This window comes from Marmota flaviventris, chromosome 1 (assembly GCF_047511675.1).
Source record: "Marmota flaviventris isolate mMarFla1 chromosome 1, mMarFla1.hap1, whole genome shotgun sequence".
Lineage (NCBI taxonomy): Eukaryota > Metazoa > Chordata > Mammalia > Rodentia > Sciuridae > Marmota > Marmota flaviventris.
This window is the reverse complement of record NC_092498.1, coordinates 79,301,721-79,310,553: the sequence shown is the minus strand read 5'-3', so window position 1 is coordinate 79,310,553 and position 8,833 is coordinate 79,301,721.

Here is an 8,833-nt window from a genome sequence, read left to right as displayed (position 1 = left end):
AAGGAGTAGGAATTTATGAACATGGTGTTTACTTCTTTTGCACATCAGGACAACCCTCCTCACTCCATCATTCTATCACCATCTTGGCAGTCTCCACGCAGGATCTCACCCTTCCCTTTTCATCACTATCCTTATTTTGTACATTCCTTCAAGAAGCAAAAACAACTCTCTCTTCTCAAACATAAATAATTTGAAAAATTCCTATGCGCACACCAAGTACAGCCTGTTCAAGTTCTCCACCTCACATCTTGCACTTCCAGGCAGGCCTGTCTCACTTGTTGAATGTGGGAAATTGGGTTTCAACCCTATTCAGGACATGGTGTTGCTTACTATGTCATCCATCTTCTGTTGGCTGGGATTGTCATGTTCTCGCCAAATGTGAAGAAACATGAAACTATAAAAGGATGGCCCACTCAAGCCTTTGCCAGTTGACAGTGCCTTTCCCCAGAGCTAGTGAAAATGTCACAATGATGAGGGTGAAGACAGAATTTGATAGGCTAAAAAATGCAAAATTCAATTCATTATTTTTAAAGTATGGACTATTTCCAAGTTTTTTCTATATAGTGCAAAACTTTAATCAGTCTTTTCTTTTTTAATGAATATAATTCTGTTTCTACTTTTTGACCATTACCTGTTACCAAAGTCAAATATCTTGATTTAACCTTAAAAAAATGAACATCATTCTGAAAGAGCCCATTCTCTTAAAACTGTTATACAAAACTTGCCATCAAGTCCAACATTTAGTTAATTTTATATTGAGCACTTTGTTATACAAATTCAAATATATTTTGAGGGCATATTAAAATACTGTGAATAGATATTCAGAAAATTAAGAAGGCACTTTTGAGGGTCATCCCATTCAAGAAAAAAAAAATGACTAATATGTGGGGTAAACTATTATAACAACCTGTTAGTTGACTCCTGCACCATCATAAAACATAGGGAATCTGTTGATTTTACTCTTTGTTGAAATTGTTCCTTCTTCAACAGAATGAGATTGGTAGAAATTATTTTTCTTCAATGGTGAAAACATTGAACCTGTGGCTTTGTCTGTTCTCCTGTATCTTTTTTTTAAGCTTGCCTATAACCAAATTCTCCCCAATTTTAAACTATACATGTAAGTGAACATTAAAGAATTCATTGTGTAAAACAAGAATTCTTTAGATACAGTTTATCAACATTTTATAATATATAACCTATGTTATTCTGTCCTAAAATTGGAGAAAAGAACATTTGAATATTTATATTGAGTAATTATTAAACTACATAATGAGTGTTCAAATAAGAGTTGAACAAAATTATCTCCAATATCCTATCATCTTCAGAGGGAGAGTAAAGCACATTGTGAAGTTGCCAGAAACACATAAGGATGCTCTCTGATTCTTGTACAGTACCAAAAATAGCTGCAATGTTATCAATGTGCAAATTCAAAGAAAACAGAGCCCAGGCACTTGGGAATTTGTAATACTGGTCTTTAAGAAGTAAAGAATAATAATAGAGTTTTCTTCATTTTGTTGTAGGTTTTCATTTCTAAGACTTTGTAACGGTATCAGAATATCCATGAACATGTGAGTAAATAAGAAAACTATAGCACAAAGAAATGAAGACATCTCTCTCATGAGAGCCTGCACAATGTCTTCAATTCAGGAAATCCTCTCATTATGTTTCTATTCTTTAAAACCTATTATACAGTCACTTAGATAATTGTTGTCAAAATAGGCCTCTTGGTTGATTTATCTGGAAGACTGGGTCTTATCTTCCTTTGGAAACATACTGCTTCATATTTTAACTTTTCTCTAGGACCTTAATTGTCAGTGATTTGTCACTAAAATCATCTGCAAAGGACACCACAGAAAAGCTACAGATAGGAATTGGAGGCGGATTAAGCATTTTAATTAATCATCTACTTGTACTTTCAATGACTACATAGCTAGGTGATTTGGCTTCCAAGTATATAGTCTGATATTCTCTGTCAGGATATTTATTCCATGACAAAAAAATAAAATAAACTTTCACATGTTAAGGTGCATAAATACTGTGCCCTGAAAAACTTAATCTCACTTCCTGCCTGTTCTAGATACCACATTTTGAACTGACAATACTATACACTTCATCACAAAATAGAGAAGTAAATGTTTTCTATGTTTCCTCATTTTCAAACCTTTTCACATATTGAAGAATTGTGTCGTTTGGTTATTGTTTTTTGTTTTGTTTGTTTTTCACTTATCTAGGCAGTGACCTTACCATCTTCAACAGATTCACTATTTTGTTCTTTAGCTCATTATAGTTACACATTTTAATAAGATTTATTTTATAACAATTATATGTGCATGGAAAAAAGTTTGTACCATTTCAATCCCAAGTACTTCCTCAACAGATCCACCTTCAGTGTTTTTCTAATTGATACTCAGTTTCAGGTTTAGGCTTATAAAATCATTTTCTCCCTGTGTTTCCAAGAGAAGATCATATTTCTCTACAAACTCCAAGAAATATTTGTCATAGGTTCATGTAGAAAGGTTATTTATTTTCTCATTATATAAATAAGTTGAAAACTAACAATATACTTCATCACATAGGTAAGGATGGCTTGACTTCACAGTAACTGTTTTCTGAACACACACTGCGTCTTCGGTAAGTGCTTTGATGGCCTCCAGTCTTTCATTCTGGGTGGGTTGCATTCCATCAATGATATACTTACATTTTGTATTTCATTCTAATGTCACCATTAGAGATGTTGGTTTTTCAGTGTTTTGGGCTTTGAGACCCAACAAAGCCACAGCCAATGAAAACTCATTCTTTTAGTTTCATGCCCAAAATATATCATCATGTAACTTAAAAAGATCATACTTTTTATTGCAATATCAGATGGACTAAGTTTGTTCCCTCCCAGCAGATTAACCTCCAAGTCCGTACCCATTCATTAAACATGCACATCAGTCACCAGGCTGCAGCATAATTTATTGTAATTAAGCACTTCTGTGTTGGGGAACTCAAATAAGATTGTCCATTATCAGTGTTGTTAATGGTTTTCTGAACAGTTGCCAGTTCATTCACCCCACCCACCCTTCAATAATAAAATAATTTTGACAAAGGGCCCATGTTTCAACATTTTTAATAAAAACAAAATAGAAAAACCATCAGTAACTGAGCAGTAAAGTTTCCTCTCTCTTTCTTCGTTGCCAAAACTAACAGAAAGGAAAATGTCAGTCTGGCTCCTTGCCAAAAAAAGAGGAAATTGAATGGTCTCAGTTCTTATTCTTTGACTAGTAGCATTGTGTACACAGAATGCTTGGCTCTTGGGCTAATTTTGACAGAACTGAAACAGAGATAAGAAGTTTTGAGGACTCCATTTTGCAATTTATAGACCTGATTCTGTTTAAAATCTTTCAATACCACATAACAAATCAATGTGATTTAGAAAATAACATTGTTTCTGCCGTTGACATAAGCCATATGTGAACTGCTAAGCTACTATGCAAGCCACAACTATAAATTTTGGTCACTTGCAGGAGATTCCTTATTATTTGGGCTCAGAATAATTCAAACCATTATCATCATCGTGAATGATGTCTCACTTAATTGTTGCCTGGTAATGAGCTGAAAGGTTTCTCACACTAAAGTATGATACAGTTATTCTCAAATCGGTCTCCCAGGTAATTCATTCAGAATGACAGAGCAGTAGCCTCTGTTTAAAAAACAGATTCTCATATATTCCAATCATTAATGTCCCATTCACAGACACTATGAATGTAATCTAATAAATATAAATATCAGGCACAGGCAATGTTCAATTCAGACAGTAGAGAGATACATGGGGATAAAATGATTGTACCAATTTGCCTTTCTACAGAAAACAACAGAATGTGTTCTCACCATTCTTACACTTCATTGGATGTCTTAGTAGAAGAAGCTTGATTGCTCATCACTTTTGTTTGGAAATAGCTGAATTAGTATACTTGGCAAAAAACATAGGTGAGATGTGTGTGTGTGTGTGTGTACTGGGTATCAAACCCAGGAAATAATATTTTTTATATAAGGTGGATATTTGTTTCCTACTTTGTTTTCCTCTTTGTAGTGTACACAGAGCATGGTAATAGGATTCCTCAGCCAGTATGAATCTAATCTCACGTACAAAGAAATCTAAATTTTCAAGCCCTCCTTTCAGATTCAATTATTCTGTTTCTGGTTTATATATTTTAAAAAAAAGAATTCATGGAATCAGAAAGTATTTACTATTTTTACTGTTTTAAACATTACTAAAATTCACTATTAAGCTTTATTTGTAATTTAGAGGGAATATTTACCTTACAAAGAAAGGAGTTTGGATTCATGCATCAAAAGCAGGTTTCTACAGAATATTCAAGGACTATATCCTCACAAGCAGTCTCTAGTGGTGCGCCTCTCTCTCTCTCTCTCTCTCTCTCTCTCTCTCTCTCTCTCTCTCTCTCTCTCTCTCTTTCTCTTCCCACTGCTTCTCTTTCTTAAAAGTGAAATTTTACCCAAAACTGGCCTCCACTTTTACATTTTCAAGAAAGCCATTCAACTGAGCCAATTTCTAGATTCAGTTTCAATCCCCCTTTATAATAATTATACAGGATGTACTCAATTGATTAATATAAAGTCTTTTTTGTCCCTCATTCTAGAAATGTAACTTTTAAAATACATACATAATTTACTTTAAAATCTATATAATATTCACAAAACTAAGAATAATCATCAGATTATTTATTCATTTTTAATAATTTCATTTTCCAAATGTATTAGAGATGATTGATATTTAAAGATTATTGCTTATTTAAAATAATAGCAAATTAAACAATAAGGTAGTCTAGAATGTTTGATTTGAAAAGTAAATATTTTAAAAAGTTAACCCTATGAAACACAAAATAGTTGTCTAGGTTTTTGAATTAATCCCTATTCTATTTTGTATTTTATTTAGAGCAGGGTCTCAGTGAGTTGCTTAGTGCCTCGTTAAGTTGCTGAGGTTGATTTTGCTTAAGATCCTCTTGCCTCAGCCTCCTGAGCTGCTGGGATAACAGGCATGTGCCACCTTACCAGCTTTTAAAAGGAATTTTTAAATTTAAAAAATGTATAAAAACAGTTTAAAATATTATTTGCCCCAATTTGAAAATAATGAAAAATTGTTTATAACAATTAAAAAAAGAAAAAGTCATTAAAGGTCATTGAGACCTTTGTTGTAATTCAAAATCATTAAAATTTGTTATTGATTGAATTTAAGGTAGGAAAGAGAAGAACATAACTGTCTGAGGTGAAAAAGTAGGAAAAAAAAAACATGAACTAAAGGGACACCCCACAGGTGGGAGAGAAGCCAAGCAGAAAAGTCATTTAGGGGAAAACAGGGTCAAGTCACTGAGAAAGAGAAGTTTAAATGAAACCTGAGTGTTATGCAGCAGTCTCCTAACTATAAATATCTTTGGCCAGGACAAAAGGGGTGAAGGCGGGGGAAGGTTCACATTAATTTTTGAGAATATGTTGTACTATGGAATAGTCATGAAGAGTTTAGAACATCAGTATATATTATAGAACAATATATATAACGCAACTAGTTAGAGATGAAGAAGTGACACATGATTGTTGGTGCTTATATCACCATCTTATTTTTAAGTGAATTATCCTGTGGTGCTATTGGGTTTAGGAATCAAAGAAGAAAGTGGGAACCATACTTGATTCATTTATACTATTGAGAAGAAAATATAAAAAATATTGAAGTTATTATCATAATAATCTTGCTTGGTACTGAATGATATATAGATTGGAAACAATAGCCAAAGAAATGAGCCTTATAATATAAGTACTTCCATTTAAAACCAGTTAACTATAGATGGATTGTGATTATATGCTCTTTTACATATATATGTGTGTGTATATTATATTATATTATACGCATACGTGTGTGTAATACATATGAAAAGTATTATGTTAAACAATTATTATGTTTCTTTTATTCTATTGACAGCTAACAACAATACCTGTTGCTAGCTGTCAATAGAATAAAAGAAACATAATCCTATGACTAGTCAGGCCACCACATAACATCAACTTTTGCCTATTTATTCATCTAAAAACAGAGAGTTTCCCTGAGTCTTTTTTCTCTAACCTTATCCAACCGTATTCCAAGCATAAGGGTAATATAGTATTGTATTATGCAAATATAAATTCAAATCCCAAGAGTCTTTGCAAGACTGTTTCAGAGCTGGACAAAGATGCTGTCATGATGGCCTGGCTGCAGAGAATGTGGCTTGCTGAAAGGGTATGTCTGGAGGTAGGATGAAGACTTCTCAGAGGAGCAAATCAGTGCTAAGAAAATAAAACAAATGCTTTCTTAAGTTTGTACTCCTTCCCCTCCCACCCCCACTCCTTTCTTGCCTCTCTCTGTCCCTCTGTTCTTCCTTTTCATCCTTTTTAAAATTATTTTTTGGTTATAGGTGGACACAATATCTTTATTTTATTTTTATGTGGTGCTGAGGATCGAACCCAGTGCCTCACCCATGATAGGGGAGTGCTCTACCTCTGAGCCACAACCCCTGTCCCCTTTTCTTCCTTCTTTAACTTCTACAAGGGGAAGTAAGTTTACCTCCAAGAAATTGTCAGGACTTGAAGCCACTGACAATGAAGACTCCACATTCTCCCCTGACCCTCCAGGTACTTTGATTGAACTAACCAACATCTTCCCCATGATCAAATGAGGAAAAATTATCAATCAATAATACTGTCTTAAGGCTCTTCCCTTGCACTGAATTTTGACGTAACTTCTATATAGTTAGAGGAGGAGGACAGAGCACGTTTCCGTCGCCCTATACCTAACTGGAGCTCTTAATGTTTCTTTGCCTTTTGGCTGTCCCACACAAGTTCCAGCCAAGGACACCAGGGTGGATCTGTGCAGTCACTAATATATTGCAGCACCAAGGGGATCTCCAAAACTAAACTGTGCAGAACTCCATCATCTACCTCCAAGGGATTAGGATAGAGTTCAGTCTGCCAGGATCCAGGACTCTGGTTCCATGGAGTCTAGGTACTAAAAACCTTGTGGTGAACTGTCCCCCAGCTATAATTATGCAAGGTAAAAATATACATGCTATAAATTAGAGTCACAAAATTTTTTTCATCATAATTTGATTTTAATAGTGAGTAACTTTGTGAAAAGCACACCCTAGTTTGTCTGAAATTTTCTTCTCTGACATTACACTTTCCTTTAAAAAGACTTCAATAAATTAGAAGGTTCTCTTCTCTGCAGGATCAATTCCTGTGTAACTCTATTTAAAAATTACAAAAATAATTTTTAAATGTAACATTTTTATTTTGAAGTTGAGCTTTGTATCAACAAATTATCTCATGACTTCCAGGAGGAATTATCTCCTCTTCTAAGGCAAGTTCACTAGAAAATTTACTGTAGTATTTTCTTGTTTTTAGACTACTTTAACTAAAACATTTAAGCATATTAAAAGAAAATGTGTGGGGAAATATTATATATGCATAAATCCCTTTCCTCAATTTCATTGTATTATCAGTGTGCCCAACTCCATCTATGATGTGTCACTCTTTCCCCCAGGACACCTGGCACGGTTCTCAACATATGATCAACCATATTATCAATTCCTCAAGTCTAGGAAGAGATTCTACTTTTGTGAAATTGCATATCATTTATAAGCAAACTTTAATTTTAATAAGCTAAAATATAATCATGGGATCTGAAAGTATAAACTTAAAATATGGAAAATAAAATGGGAATTTATCATTGCTTTTCAAGTTCAAATCAAGCAAATAAAATCACATAATTGAGAGGAAAATCGTAATAGGTACAAATGAGAGTCGGTTGCGGGTATTATGGAAGAAAACAGAAGGGTGGATGATCAAACTGACAGATCCTCCCTAGGATAGCCTGGGCTTTGAATCAGCAATTGTTTTCACTTTGACATTTGACTAAGTTGGGATCTGCTGCTCTAGGGAGCTACTCCAAGGGAAATAATAAAGTCCTACTGTAAAGACACCACACAGGAGGCTCAATAAAGTCATTCAATTTCTTCAACCTTTTTTCTTCTTCCCATTCCACCCCATGCTGGGCGTATATCATTCTGGAACAGATTCACGTAAAATTTTCCCTCTTTCACTTCTCCCCAGGAGGATTGCAAGTGGGTCAGTTTTCCAGTTTCAAAAAACTTTTGGCAAAACTTAAGGCAGAAATGACAACAAAAATGCCAATCAAACACATAACATTCAGTCAATAATTTTTGCCTGTGGAGTCACATAGCAAATATAGTGGTTACTTATAACTGTAATGCAGAGATTTAACCCAGATAATAGGAGATTTGCGTGTGTGTTCTGGAATTGGATGTTCACCAGATTGAGAGAGTTGTTTGTTTGTTTTTTCCCCAGACCTTCTTTTTACAAAGAGTGTTTGGCAATTCTATATCAAATATTAAAAAAAAATCTTGGAACTTTTACTTTTTATTAGCAGAGTTAATAATCATAGGAGCTGCAAATAATTAAACATTTTTCTCAATAAAATTAAAATGTGTTCCAAAAGCTCTTGGCAACCTCTGAAATATCACAAGGAAGTTTTGTTCATTTTAATGTTCTTATAAAAATAGAAATTTAATTAACCCCATAGAAATATGAACAAAATTTTAATTAGATATCTCAATGTGCATTATTTAGAGCACTGTATCACAGATACCCTATGGGACGCAAGGGAGAAAAATAGGCTAACTTTTCTTTGGATCACGTATGTTGAGAGTACAAGTACCAAGAAGGTAAAGATCAAGTCTGTTCACATCTCCTCTCCACACTCCATGACTAGAACATTATTTGACAA